Genomic DNA, 15,742 nt, shown 5'->3' on the forward strand with positions numbered 1-15,742 from the left:
AGATCGGGCTGTTGATATCCCACTAGTAGCGGTAACAGGAGGGGGCCAACTGGATGTGCTAAAATGTCATTCAATCATTCAGCCTGACACTGATGAGGATAAAGCTTGCATTCAAGACCACAGACCCCCATCGCCTCACCCCAAACACACACAGCTAATGAGAGATGGAGATAGCTACAGATGTCTCCATCTGTGCCGTTTACCTGCTGTGCCAAAAGCAATTAAGCCAAGACAGCGTGACAATTGTGACCAGCCCATGCCATTCTCAAAGTGGCATGAGAGATGGCAAACTGGTTTTCATCTGATAAGCCTTTTAAGATGCATCAGTGTCAACGAAAGAACATTAAACCGTCTACTGTACTTTAGAAGACTGAAAAAAAATATCACTTACTGACATTACGTGCACGGAAATCTGAATCAACACTGCAAATTTTAAGTATCATTGAAATGTGCCCTAAATGGAAATCAATATGTGCATCACGTGTATTTCGAACAAACTTTCAATGCATGTGAATAGCAGCATTTAGTGTCTTTGTAATCGTACCGTTCAATTAAAAAAAGCATGCACACCTGATGTGTGAACAAAACAAGTCCATAAGTGATGCTCCTACTAATCTGTTGCGTGTCATCTTCGAGAGGGGACTTGTGGCTTGGCTTTACAATCGTCGTGTTTGAAACCTCAGAGGGACGACATGATTAGTAACTCGAAACTGGCCACATGTGCAAAGCACCATTCAAGCCCTATCTAGAATCCCTTAAAATACCAAAAAGACAAAGACTCAACAAACCCAATTTAAAAAGCAATTCTCAGACAACCTTGCAGCCACATGCATCCGATTCTTACTTAAAACAGTGCTTTTTTTCTCTGCTTTGCAACATATGTTACCATCTAAATTCAAATGATGTCGATTTCACCCAAATAAAGAAAAAAACTGCAAGAATCTCTTGTGTCAAGCTCAGTTTGGTGTGTGATCAAGGAGTCATTTTACAAATTCATCTCAGAGGCAGCAGCTGAGAGAACTAACTGATCTTCATCTGGGTCAGACAGAGGATTCCCTTTAATCATTCCCAACAGTAAAGACCCTAATGTCTGAGCCTGGCCCTGTCATTACCATCAACAATCAATCATTACCCTCACGCTCTTCTTTTTGGGTCGGTCAAGAGCATTGCCGTCCCTTGATCTGGATGGATGGATGCTCTTCTGTCCAAAACCTACTCAGAACCTCCGAAGCTGTAATGGGACTAATTTGGCATTGAATTTGCAATACACGTCATTCAAAGAAACCGGGAATTACCACCCAATTATCACTCATTAAATAACAAGATCATTGCATAATTTAAACCAGCTTTTACAAACCCAAATATAACAGGTCAAATGATAGAGAATAATATCACTGTCGAACGCGATCATTGGATTTGGTGATTCGCTCGGAACCGAAGCAGTAAAGAACGCGAGAGACGGAACTTGCCTTTATCCGCACCGCAGAACCGGAGAGAGACGAGACTCGCGAGAAACACGAGCAGCCGTGGGGGGTCTGCCATCACTTTCCGAGTTCACAAATACAGCAAATAATCTCGAGGGGTTATCCACTGGGTTTCCTTAGGTGAAGTTGTTTTCACAGGGTGTTTTATACAAAGACGCTGAGCATCGTCCGCGACCTGCAAGATCTCGCGCTCCGCCGGTGCCCGACAATAAACATTTAATTCCCCTGCAAGAGTCAAAGGCGATACGGCAAAGGGTCCCCGTGCTTTCTTGAACTTAAAAACCCGAAGGGAGCTTTTAAAGGATGCAAGTCAATCCACAGCCGACACACAAAGCCAGCGGCTGCATATGCGCTCGAGACCGACCGGCGCGGAGAAAACGCGTTCAACAGATTTAACGGAGCTGCAGTGGAATCTCCAGCGGAAGCACGCGGCGTGGAGCCTTGTAGTGGGCATTGGTGCGTGAAAAAGCAGGCGTGGATTCCCACGGGATCCCGGTTTTTTTTTGGCCCGGGAAAGTCAAAAATCACGGCGTTTGGGTGCGTAATGCGCGTGCGCACATCTGGATCCCGGTGTGTTGAGATGACTGCTAATTTAGGGATCACATTACTTTTCAGTATATATCTATATTCAGTAAATTAGAGACATTTTGTGAATCATTACTGTGAAGCTTAAAAACATAAGCCTCTAAATGAATTACTTCCACAAATTTGATAAACCAGTTGCAATGCTTATTTTAATTCTTGAAGAAGTAGCTCACTTCAAAAATTCAAATACTGTCTTCATTTTCTCACCCTGCACTTGTTCCAAATCTGAGTTTCTTTCTTCTGTTGAACACAAAAGAAATTATTTTGAAAAATGTTGGTATCCGAAAAAAAAAGTGAAAGTCAATAGCGCACATCAACTGTTCGGATGCCACCGTTTTTCATAATAGCTTCTTTTGTGTTCATCAGAAACTCATACAGGTTTGGAACAAGTGGAGGGTGAGTAAATGATGACAGAATTTTCCTTCTGGAACTGGAAGTGAACTTCTCCAACTTTGAAATGTATGCCTGTATGCAAATTATGATGTTGAACAAAACGTGAAAGTATTGTCCCAGATCAGATTTTAAATCAAAAAACACTATTCAAAACCAAAAACCATGAGAAAATTCCTGTGGGAACCCATGGTGAAGTAGGTTGCAAACTTACTGAATCACTCTATTTTGATCAATTAAAAGAAAAAAAATAATGTGTATATATATAATAAAAGTGCTTGGTAAGAGGCTGGTGGAAGTGAATGCTGCGTACATGATTAGCTTCTTACAACGCCATCTACTGGTTTACATTTACATTTATTCATTTAGCTGACGCTTTTATCCAAAGCGACTTACAATTGCTATATATGTCAGAGGTCGCACGCCTCTGGAGCAACTAGGGGTTAAGTGTCTTGCTCAGGGACACACTGGCGGTTCACAGTGGATTCGAACCCGGGTCTCCCACACCACAGGCATGCGTCTTATCCACTGCGCTAACACCACCCCAATTCTGCATGGTTTACATGCAGAATTGCACCGGAGGTCAAACCATAGGGTCAAACTAATGTAATCAACCTTGACCAGTTTTCACCGGATGTTAGACAGGCAGCAATAAAACAAAGTGTGCAGTAATGTCTTTAGATGACTTCTCATAAAATGTGACATTCACCATGTAGTGAATCCTCAATGAGTGAACGAGTAACACATTTCCAGATTCCAGAGGTCAGATCACCATTTTTGTCAAACAGACTTCATCAATTTTCTATATTTATGTATAATTACATGTAATGGTTGAAACGTGTCAATGTGCAATACTACATCCTTGGTACACTGTGACGAGGTCTACATACTCGCATGTGATTTCTGTGGAGCTCAGGCGCCCTTGGGGCTTGAAATCAGCGTTTAATCCAAGGGCGCCACACACTTGCTTGTCTTCACTGTGGGTGAATGGCTCATAAATTATGTGTTTGCTCACTAGGAACAGAGGGATACCTGTGTATGAGTCACACACACTGAATATGCTTGAAGTGCAAAAAAGATTATAACTTCAAACTATAAAAATTAAAGTAATAGTTCACCTGAAAATGAAAGATTGATGGAAATGTATTCACTCTCAGCTCGTCCAAAATTGTTGATGAGTTTGCTTCTGCATAAGATTTGAAGATATTTAGCATATTACATCACTTGCTCACCAATAGCTCCTCTGCAGTGAATGGGTGCCGTCGCTTCTGGACAAATTACAAATCCATAAACCATAATAACACATCCTCCAGTGAAAAAGTTTATTTGTTGTCCTCTCACATCAAAATCCACTGATATTTGTTTAGGACTGTTTTTGCCTGTAACTATTGTTTGATCTGAGCATATTTCTCTCCTGATTCAGAGGAGAGGACTTACACTGGAGAATACCATATTATGTATAGTGGAATCGTTTGAAGTTAAAAATGTCTTAGTGATGGATTTGTTTATTTAAAAAACATTTTTTGTTTCACAAGTTATAAACTGATGAACTGGAGTGGTGTGGATTATTATTGTGATGTTTTTATCAGCTGTTTGGACTCTCATTCTGACGGCACCCATTCACATCTATTGATGAGCAATTGATGCAATGTTGCATTTTTCCAAATCTGATGAAGAAACAAGCTCATCTACATCTTGGATGGCTTGAGGGTTAGTTACAGTTTCAGCAAATTTTCATTGTTGGGTAAACTATAAGATCACTTAAGAAACTTGAGCCAGCCTTCCTGAGACTGACAGAGAAAGCTATGTATGTCACCTTTGATTCAGAGTAATGCTTGAGGTCCTTTAAAGCCATTAAAATAACACTGAACATCCTTCAATTTGCAGACTAGGAAGAAACAGCTTGCCACTGCAGTGTATAAATGGCTCCAGAAATCTGACAGATGGAGAAGTGACATTGAGAATGAGTTTATTTGCTGTCAGACCTGAAAGCAGCATGAGATGTCACTGAAGACAGACTCTGCACAGGATGATGTTCACATTAAGTGAAACAAAGCAGCAATGGAAGAAGAAGGCAATATTTGGGGTAGAATACTAATGTATTGCTGCACTTCACAGTATGTACTGCATAATATAGTATAGTAAAGTAAGCAGTATGCTTACAAACTATTATTTTAGTTTTTTTAATCATCCAATGAAAGTGTCTTAACTTTTAGTCATTTTCACATCTAGTGCATTGCTTTGTGGGTATACAGTATTCAATGCACATATTGCATGCATTCACCCTGAATACAAACAGTAAAACTAGGAGAATGTTTTTCGATTTCCTGCCCTCTCTCTCTCCTCTGACGGGAATAAATCCCACTCTGACCAAACTCCTAGGATTATCTGGAATTACTGCACGGTAAGAAAAAATCACTAGATTTAATGTGATCAGGGTAAGACCAGTAAAACCTATAACTTGGTGACAGATCATGCTGTTTGATTCAAGATCATTGTTCATAGTTTGTGTGTATTTTCTCACTGAGCTGACACTCAGCTTCAATCAGTCATTAAATGTGGAATGAGAGGTACAGGGAGAGAGCGTCTGTCTTTTCTCTATTAAGTTAGGGACTAAATAAAATAACGTGAAGGAGACGATTAAATTTGAAATGTCTGCTGTCTCCTTTCATTAATTATACAGAGTGTGAATTTGGCACGGTACAGTCAGCAGTTCTCACGTCACAGAAACAGAATGTCTCCGCCCTCCGCTCATGTTCCTGGAAAATTTAGCCAAGGGGGCAGAGAAAACAGAGGCGGGACACTGGGGCTGTCAATCAAAATGATCCAGAGGACACACAGAGACAACACCTCGCTGCATGTAGGACAGTTGTCACCCAAAGTGATTGGATTGTTTCCCAAATGTTCTCATCCTAAAAAGGTTTAACAAATCCATGTTGTTCAGTTCAGACACATTTATTCAAAGCAACTTGCAATGCACTGCAGCAAACTGGGGTTAAAACCCATATATGACTTTCTTTATTTCACCTTCGTGTCACTGCTGACTTTAATGTTTTTGAAAAAAGAAATTTATGCTCACTAAGGCTGCATGTATTTGATAAAAAATACAGTAAAAACAGTAGTATTGTGAAATATTATTACAATTTAAAACGATTGTTTTCTGTGTGAATCTCTGTTTAACTGTAATTTATTTCTGTGATGTGCAGCTGTATTTTCAGCATCATTCCTCCAGTCCTCAGAGTCACATGATCTTCAGAAATCATTTTGATATGATGATTTACTGCTAAAGAAACATTTCAGATTATTATCAATGCTTCATATTTTTATGGAAATTATGATTTCAGAATATTTTAATGAATATTCAGTTCAAAAGACATGGAAATTGAAATATTTTGTAACATTATAAATGTCTTTACTTTCATTTTGAATCAAATTAATGCATGCATAAAATCTCACTGACCCCAATCTTTTGATCACTAGTGTACAGTATTGAAATATGAAGAGTGAAGAAAGCCTCTGGTTCATTCATGTCACTGTGTGACTAACAAACAAACAATAATACAAATGAAAAATATACTACACAGGTTATATTAAACCTGTAATGTCATGTAAGACTTGTTGACACCAAAAAGTGTTTCTGGCTCACATATGGTTGCAGGTAATACCCTAAGAAGGTTTTTTAAGCTGGTTTGAGGGCTGTAACACACAAATGATTTCAAAGACAGGAAGCTGTTGTACTGAGGTCAAACCAGCTTAAAAATATGTTTGAAGTCAGCATGGATTCAGTATGGCTCTGTTTACTCTCTTAATACACATTCCTGACCACATTGTGCATGATTTATCAAAAATGCTATTAAAAATTAATAAATGACTTTCTTACAAGAAAGCAGCTTTTCACTTCTCTAGATGTTAACTGATGGACTGTGGATTATTGTGATGTTTTTATCAGCTGTTTGGACTCTCATTCTGACGGCACCCATTCACATCCATTGGTAAGCGAGTGATGCAATGCTACATTTCTCCAAATCTGTCATATATATATATATATATATATATATATATATATATATATATATATATATATATGAACATCATGATGAACGAAACATATAAGCTTCAAAAACTTTTGTTGGGCACAGAGTTTATTTTCTGCAATAATCCAAATGCCAAAGGATTTTTTCAAAGGAACCAAAGTGAAAAATACTCATTCGCATACAATCTAGCTGTTAGTAACTCAGCCTTTCTAAAATCCTGCAAGTACTTTCCAGTGGTTCTGACCACATCATAATCATGTCACAAGAAGGCTTGAAAGCATGATCAGGAATTATTGATTCTACTTTAAATCTATAATCTTTTTTAAGACTCAAGGAAAGCAGACTGTGTAATTTAGCAGCATATATATTTCAGCATTTGTTTTTGTTCATGTCTCGGCACGCCACACAAATTCTCTGTCCTTAAGACGCAGCGGGGGGCAGAAAGCTGATGAGGGTTGTTTGTGAGCACACTTACTAAACACAAGCAGACTGGCGTTAAAGACCACTGCAGCGGGGCTCTGGCACGCTCTTAAGAAGACTCCTTTTAATTGGCCTTCAGAGATGCCCGGTTTACCCGTGAATTCTGTCTGTGCCATTGTGTTCAGCACTGATAAACAGAATTAAAAGAGCTTTAGCTTGCTCAAATCTATACACTTGAAATCGGATTTGGTTCTTTTCAGTGGGCGTGTTCCAAATAAATATGCTAATTTAGAAAAATAAACACATTTTACTGTGCTTAACTTGGTGGACATGTCAATTTGTGGGACACAGAAATCACAAGGCACACTAATTGGATTCTAAACATCATAATTGGCTCTTTAGATGTTAATAGCTGCAAATTAGTGAGTTCAAATTCACATGTGCTAGACTGTTGCACAGCATGACTTCATTAGCACTAACAGGAAACTTTATAAAGAAAAAGCACTGAATGGACCAATTTCTGCGACTTTCAAACAGTGATGAGTTTGGTTTTTGTGGGTGGAGCCTATCCGATGGAAGAGAATTACAGTTTTATAGTAGCAGTCTATGGAAGCCATGGAATCAAATAATAAAAAAGGTAATTTTGAGAGGTTTTTCCCCTTCGGCTCAGAATCATGAGTCTATAATCCAACACTTCTATCTTTTTTCCCTCAGAATTGACAAACTTGCAACTGTTGAGTTAAATCGAGTTATAAAGTCTGACCGAGGAGATATAAACTCACATTTTCGAGAGAGAACAAAAAGTCATAATTGCTAGATAAAACAGGTAAATGTTTAAATAGTTGGCTAGTTCATGCTGTAACTGTAAAGCTAACACTATATGTCCCCTATGAACTACATATTAGACTGTTATGTTATGTATGTAAATGTATGTTTTAAAAGAAGGCTAATCATTGCAGGTTGTCTGTCATTCAGACGTCTGTGTTTAGCTGCAAGTGACATCTTTGATGACAGTACGCTATAAAAAATGATTTGCATTCCAATTCTGACATCCAAAGGCACAACATTAATTTTATTGCTGGATTTTACCTGTTTCCCTCCACTTATACCAGTTATTTATTTAGTTTTTGTCAAAAGACTCACCCCTTTGGCTCTGACAGGTCTTAACACTTCTCAGAGGACATCATGTCTAACATCTCAGTGCTGACTCACTTCTCCGTTCTCACTGGGAAGATTAAAGGTGTTTGTCTTCACCAGGCAAACACACATTTCCCATCAGTTCTTTATGGGTCTAATCTCTTTCAGGTTCCATCCCGAAACTGATATTGATATAGCTGGACATAAAGTAAGTGAAAGGCATTAAAGGGGTCATACCATACATGGTTTCATGATTGTGACCTCAGCACCATAAATTCAGATGCTGCTTAATATTGCGAACAAAATCAATTTTTATCATGCACGTTTCTGCACTGCATCACTTAACATCTTCTTTACATGAAGACCTTGCTCTGACAGCCAAGTAGCATGTTACTGAAAAGCAGTTAGACACATCAAAAAGACAATTCTACTGACTAATTCTACAATTCTTCTGCCCTACAGGCAGTACAACCTTTAATAGCCATAATTAACCATTAACCTTCATTAAATATAAATCTAACGGAGCCCATTCAGAAAGGCATTAAAGGGTTAAAGCCAGTAAATGCACTCATCATTTGGTGAGCTCGCTCCTTATTCACTGAGATTCTCTGAAAAGCTCCTAATGGCAGGCCAGTAGACACTTTCAGTACTTTTCATGACCTGTGCCAGTCAGTCTGAGGTCCATTATGTCTGCAGAACGACTCGACGAGGGTAAATTGTGCCCTGTGCAGACCGAAACGTTTCTGAGGTGTCAAGTGGACAATAAAAAGGGAGATAATATGAAATTTGGCCTCTTGAAAGGACTGAGAAATGTTGAAAGGTGCTGAAGGTAAGATGTGTGACTTGCTGCTGAATTCGAAAATCGACTTTTAAATTTCTTTTCATTAACATGAGAAAAAAATGTGAAGGTTGATCGTCAAAAACAGATCTGGACCAGTGTGTGCACATACAAGCTTATCTCTTTATATAAATTCAAATACAATCAAAAAAAACAGTTTTCAGTCCATTATTGTCATTTAAAAATAATTATAATGCCCATTTTGCACATAAGCTATATGCATAAACAATCAAACAGTATGCTGCCTATAAACAGCCCAATCACATTATGATTCGTAAATGTATTGCCATTTGAAATCTGTCCAGGACTGATATGGAAAATATGTTAAAATCAAATTGCAGTTATCCTTCAAATGAGCCATAATGGTATAATTATGTTCACACAATGCTAGAACAGTTTTCTGCAGTTAAAAATTAAGCTTATGATCAGAAAACTCAAAATTTAACAGTGTGCAACAAGCACAACAAAACTTACCGATGTAAGGCAACTTGTGACACTGTCGCGGTTCAGGCTCTTTCGTGTTTTAGCGTAAATCCGCTGTAGAAATATTGACAACTTAATCAATAATGTGTTTAAAGCTTATAAAAAGTAGAATTACTTTAAAAAAAAATATTTCTCTGATTTACCACAACAATATTTCCGAGTAATAGTTCGGAGCGGGTTCGCGAATCATTTGAGTCAGTTTGGGTGTTCGGAGCGGGACTGCGAATCATTTGAGTCAGTTTGGGGATCGCAAATCATTTGAATCAGTTCGGGAGTTCGGAGCGGGATCGCGAATCATTTGAGTCAGTTTGGGGATCGCAAATCATTTGAATCAGTTCGGAAGTTCGGAGCGGGATCGCGAATCATTTGAGTCAGTTCGGGAGTTCAAAGCGGGTTCGCGAATCATTTGTGTAAGTTTGGGGATCGCAAATCATTTGACTCAGTTCGGGAGTTCGGAGCGTGTTCGCGAATCATTTGTGTCAGTTCGGGAGTTCAATGCGGGTTCGCGAATCATTTGAGTCAGTTTGGGAGTTCGGAGCGGGATCGCAAATCATTTGAGTCAGTTCGGGAGTTCGGAGCGGGTTCGCGAATCAATTGTGTCAGTTTGGGGATCGCAAATCATTTGAATCAGTTCGGGAGTTCGGAGCGGGATCGCGAATCATTTGAGTCAGTTTGGGGATCGCAAATCATTTGAATCAGTTCGGAAGTTCGGAGCGGGATCGCGAATCATTTGAGTCAGTTCGGGAGTTCGGAGCGTGTTCGCGAATCATTTGTGTCAGTTTGGGGATAGCAAATCATTTGAATCAGTTCGGGAGTTCGGAGCGTGTTCACGAATCATTTGAGTCAGTTCGGGAGTTCAAAGCGGGTTCGCGAATCATTTGTGTCAGTTTGGGGATCGCAAATCATTTGAATCACTTCGGAAGTTCGGAGCGTGTTCGCTAATCATTTGAATCAGTTCGGGAGTTTGGAGCGTGTTCGCGAATCATTTGAGTCAGTTCGGGAGTTCAAAGCGGGTTCGCGAATCATTTGAATCAGTTCTGGAGTTCGGAGAGGGTTCGCGAATCATTTGAGTCAGTTTGGGGATGGCAAATCATTTCAATCAGTTCGGAGCGTGTTCGTGAATCATTTGAATCAGTTTGGGAGTTTGGAGTGTGTTCGCGAATCATTTGTGTCAGTTCGGGAGTTCAAAGCGGGTTCGCGAGTCATTTGAATCAGTTCTGGAGTTCGGAGCGTGTTCGCGAATCATTTGAGTCAGTTTGGGAGTTCGGAGCAGGATCGCAAATCATTTGAGTCATTTTGGGGTTCGCGAATCATATCTGTATATGGATAGGCATTTTTAACTAATTTAGTAGCTAGTTCTAATTACGTTTTCCATGCGTGTTTAGGTGTGATATGTCAACTCGTATTTTTCGTTTTAATGATGTGCCTTTTAACAGTATCAAGTAGATTCAAAAACTAAACAAATCGTGCCTAAAAAGTGCACGAATCTAGGCTCATGTAAAGTTATACTAGTGCGCCTGGCGCGTGTGCATTTTGAGTGCGTGTATATATTTATCTTGTTTTATGTAATTAATCAATATCACACGAAGAATGCGATTTCAGTTTTTCTCCAAAAATCAGCATGATTAAAATGTGATATTATGTTACTACAAACAATAATTTAATTACAAATACAAAATGTTGCATAATAATGTAATATATGAATGAATAATAGCCTAAAGAACCTTTGTGCCAAAATGGTTCTTTCTTGTCATTATAGAACCTTTTAAGCATAAAAGGTTCTTTGGAGTTGAGTAAAGAACCCTATGGTTCTATATAGAACCCCAATGAACCCTTTTTTCTAAGAGTGTACAAAGTAACACACACCTTTGTTTACTTCTGTGTGTTGCTCGGTAACCACTTTGTTACAACCACGACTGTTTCTGAGGAACTACATTGTTTGCTGGAAGAATACTGTTTTTATTAAAATCATTACACTTTATTTACTCTGTTTTATTTTGTGAAACCTTACTACGTTTATGGAATAACTGTTTTATGAAAGCAATAAGCTCTGTGAAGCTGTGGTTTACAGTGAACTTATAACAAAGCCCCTTAGCTGTTATAAATTCACAATGAACCTTGGCTTTTGGGGGCTTACTGCTTAATGTTACACTATTTATGTCTTTTCACAGACTCAGTACACTCCTGCAGACCCTACAGTAGTCATTCTACAGTGTTTTCACCTGTGTTTGTTACTGTCGCTTTAAAGTGTTTCCATCTGTATTTTTTGATTATTCTAGTATTTGTTTTGATTATTATTCGATTTTTATTTTTATTTATTTTTTTGCTCTATTTATTACAGCTTTTTTATTTTAAAATGTTTCCAGCTGTACTTTTTTTATGGTTCTTATCTAATTTTCCCTCTGTATATGTTAAGATCGTTCCATAATGTTTCCAACCGTTTTTGGTACAGTTTTTCTAGAATGTTTCCGACTCTATTTGTTAGAATTTTCTAGAATATTTCCAACTGTATTAGTTTTGTTTAGTTTATTCTAGATTTTTTTTCTAGCTATATTTGATTACAGCCATTCTAGAAATGTTTCCTACTGTATTTGTTTTGATTATTCTATCTATTTTTTTTTTTTTGCTTTATTACAGTTAATTTAAAATGTTTCCAGCTGTACTTTTTAATGGTTGTTCTCAAATGTTTCCATCTGTATTTGTTACTACAGCTCTAATGTTTCTGCCTGTATTAGTTAACATCGTTTTAAAATGAGTTTAAAATGAACTCTATTTGTTACAGCTATTTTATATTGTTTCTGCCTTCATTTATTTGGTTGATTCTGTTTGTTTTTGTTAACGCAGTTCTGGAATATTTCTGTATTTCTGTAATAATAAATGACAGAATTGTAATTTTTGGGTGAACTGTTCCTTTAAGAAGATAACTATGTGAGACTCAGTAGATGTATTTAGGACATCTCCTGTAATACTCTCGAAGATAATAACCTTTCAAAGCACACCACACGAGGCATAACCTTATCGAGACCCTCCGTTTACAGCTGGCTGAATGTGATTTTAATCTGTCTCTCACCAGGTCAGGACTCGAAGGGTTTAACTTATTAAACCAAACAACCTGCAATCAGAGAAGCCTTATTGTACATTCTGTTTGAATGTGAGCCAAGCAGAAAGCAATCTGGGCCTCACGACTGCATGAAACAAACCAATTCAATCCAAGACTAACCTTAAAGACCATTTTCCTTTTAATACAGTCGATTAAAGTCACAACCTGAACCATGAGTCATATTTTATTAATACATATACTAATAGTCAGCAGAAAGCCGGGATATTTATGTACACATATAGAAAGAATACTGTACTGTGTTGACAGCAAACAGTGAAGTTGTGATTTCTCAAATGTGACATTTTAACGTATCACCGTGCCACATCATCTCATCACTGTCTCTCTCTCTCTCTCTCTCACACACACACACACACACACACACATCCGTATAAAGGTGCTGATATCCTTGCCTTCATTAGTCCTGAGTCCCGTCACGCTGAGATATATAATTAACACACCGATCAGAGGACAGCAGAGACACAGTCACTAATGATCCCAGAGAGACAAAAAGAACTATGGATGATGTATGAATTATTGAAAGTTATGTTAACACACACACACACACACACAGAGAGAGAGAGAGAGAGAGATTACAGCAATAGTGCCTTCAAAATTAAAATTCTGTCATCATTTACTCATTTTTATGACAGTTTTTTTACTGTGGAACGCAAAGGAGAAGAAAAATGTTGAAAATGCTTTTCCATTTGACAAAATTCTATTTTTATTTATTTATTTAATTATTTAAAATCATGATTTTCTTTTAAACGAATGAAAATGGTAAGTAATATATAAAGTATATACATAAAGTGTATGTATAAATATACATTGGTGGTCAAAATTTGGAATAATTTGATTTTTAATGCTTTTGAAAGCCGTTTTTTTTAATGCTCAGCAAAGCTGCATTTATTTGAGCGAAGATAGTAAAAACTGTAATCAGTGTTTCCTAGATGAATATATTTATATTTAAAATGTTATTTATCCTTGTGCTGCTTATTATTTTTGTGGAACTGTGATGCACTATCAATCAAAAGTTTTGAGTTTGATGTTTTTATACTTTATTAAGCAAAGATGCATTGATCAAATTGATCAAAAGTGGCACTAAAGTCATTTATAATGTTACAAAACATTTTATTTCAAACAAACGGTTTTATTTTGAACTTAGATCAAAGAATCCTGAAAAAAGATCACGTTTTCTACAAAGATATGAAGCAGCACAACTGTTTTAAACATTGATAATAATCATAAATGGTTCTTGAGCAGCATATTTTCATGATTTCTGAAGATCATGTGACACTGAAGACTGGAGGAATTATGCTGAAAATCACAGAAATAAATTACAGTTTACAACATATCCAAATGGTAAACAATTATTTTAAATTTTAATAATATTTCACAATATTACTGTTTTTACCATATTTTAGATCAAATAAATGCAGCCCTGGTGAGCATATGAGACTCAAAAACATAAAAAAAACTTATTAAATTATGTAAATGCAAAAAACAAAAACAAAAGGTAGATTATTTTATGGCACACTTTTTAGTTTGACATGATCACCATATGATGTCATCGTATTGGACAACAGAAAGTATAACAGTTTCATGATGGAGAAGTCCAAACAACTACAAAACACTGGATGCTGATGATGAATTATTAATACCTCGATGCTGAGGTGGCATCGTTTGTGTGTGTGTGTGTGTGTGTGTGTGTGTGAAAGAGTGAGTTCTTATCTTTGATTCTGTTCTAACATGACTCCTGTATGAAATCAGTTAAGCCGTTCATTTCTTCCTGCAGATTTGCTGCTAATCGTTTTCGTCCAGTCTCTTTGATATACCTTTAATCTGCCGTTCGTTAAATTGTGAGGAAATCTTTGCTCATTCCCCTGCATTTTTCAGTCTAGTATCAAAGGCATCCCCCGACAGCTCCAACCCCGAGAGAAAATGTAGTGAAACTAAACTATTAGTGAGGGACATTTCAGGAAAGCAGGCATATCACAAAGATCAAAGAGGAGAAAAAAACACTTCTGCAGCAAAATACAAGATGTTTTAAGCTCTGGGAAGTTGAAGTTCACCCTGTTTTAAGTGTTCAAGTGTTCTTTGGTTGTCTAAGATTTAATGGGTCTCTAAAAGTTGTTAAACATCTAAGTATAAACCTTGCTGTGATGTTTCAACTGAAGTTAAGATAGACTCAGTAGATGACAGTGAGAATATAGAATTAGATTATTATAAAGGTTGAAGTTCATATCAAGATCTGTATGTTATTGAAGCTTGTTTCTGATATGGGATTAAAAAAAAAAAAAGCTCATTGTAATTTTTATATCACAATATGGATATTTTCCTTGCAGTTCTGGTCAGTGAAGTTAGAACAAGAGGGGAAATACCGCCACCTGCTGACCAACACGAGAACTACTACATGACGCTATTTACATTACTGCACAAACATCGTATATTCCCACAGTAAAATGATCTGGAAATGTGGGGTCAGTGGCATAAACATAGACACATATATATAGACAATCAGTCTGACTTTTTACTATAGTCCCAGAAGAAATCACTGCTACTGTACTTTGTTGGTTAAAGAAATGCTGATGAACAGAATCCAGCACTGCTCTGTAATAAACTGATGTAAAAGTGTTAGTATTTGCTGACTGTGTTCTTGTTTATTTTATAAACTGGAGCATTGCCTTCCACACGTCCAAAATCAGTATCAGGTAAATTAGCTTGTGTCTCTGGGGTTCACAGTAATTTATATATGTATACATTTGAAAGTTGGGGAAAAAACTGTCATGCTCTACTTTTAATTGCATATTGACAAAATTTCCATTCGGATGCAGAAAGTTTAATTGCTAACTAGTCTCATTTAAGATAATGCTGTAGATCAGGACATACTGTAATATTGTGAAGGTTTGCGAAGGAACCTAAAGAAAAGCGAATAATTAATTAAATCATAAAATTTCAAATAGATCTTTTTAAAATAACATAAATCAAAATAAATATTTAGTGCCTACTTAAAAAAATGTAATATGAAATATTTTATTTGTTTACATGCATGTCATGTGACCGTTAACCAATGACAGAGAGAACCGTGAACATGCAAATGTGATACTTAAACATTTTTTAACTATTTTTAGTTATTTGTTTAATAAATATATTAGGTAAAAGAAGTTCAATGACAAAAAAATTTAAACAAAAAAGACACAGTAAAATATTAATGGATTTAAAAAAAAAAAAAAAGTGTTCGACATTAGTTGATGCATTGTTTAAATGTTGAAAT

General features: G+C 36.9%; 1 pseudogene; it reads right to left on the bottom strand.

The window, feature by feature from the left end:
• Positions 1-7,089, bottom strand: part of LOC132133792 (neogenin-like) — a 99,000-nt pseudogene extending 91,911 nt beyond the window's left edge.
• Positions 7,090-15,742: the final 8,653 nt, after the last annotated feature.

The sequence above is a fragment of the Carassius carassius genome, chromosome 50 (assembly GCF_963082965.1).
Source record: "Carassius carassius chromosome 50, fCarCar2.1, whole genome shotgun sequence".
In the NCBI taxonomy this organism is placed as follows: Eukaryota; Metazoa; Chordata; class Actinopteri; order Cypriniformes; family Cyprinidae; genus Carassius; species Carassius carassius.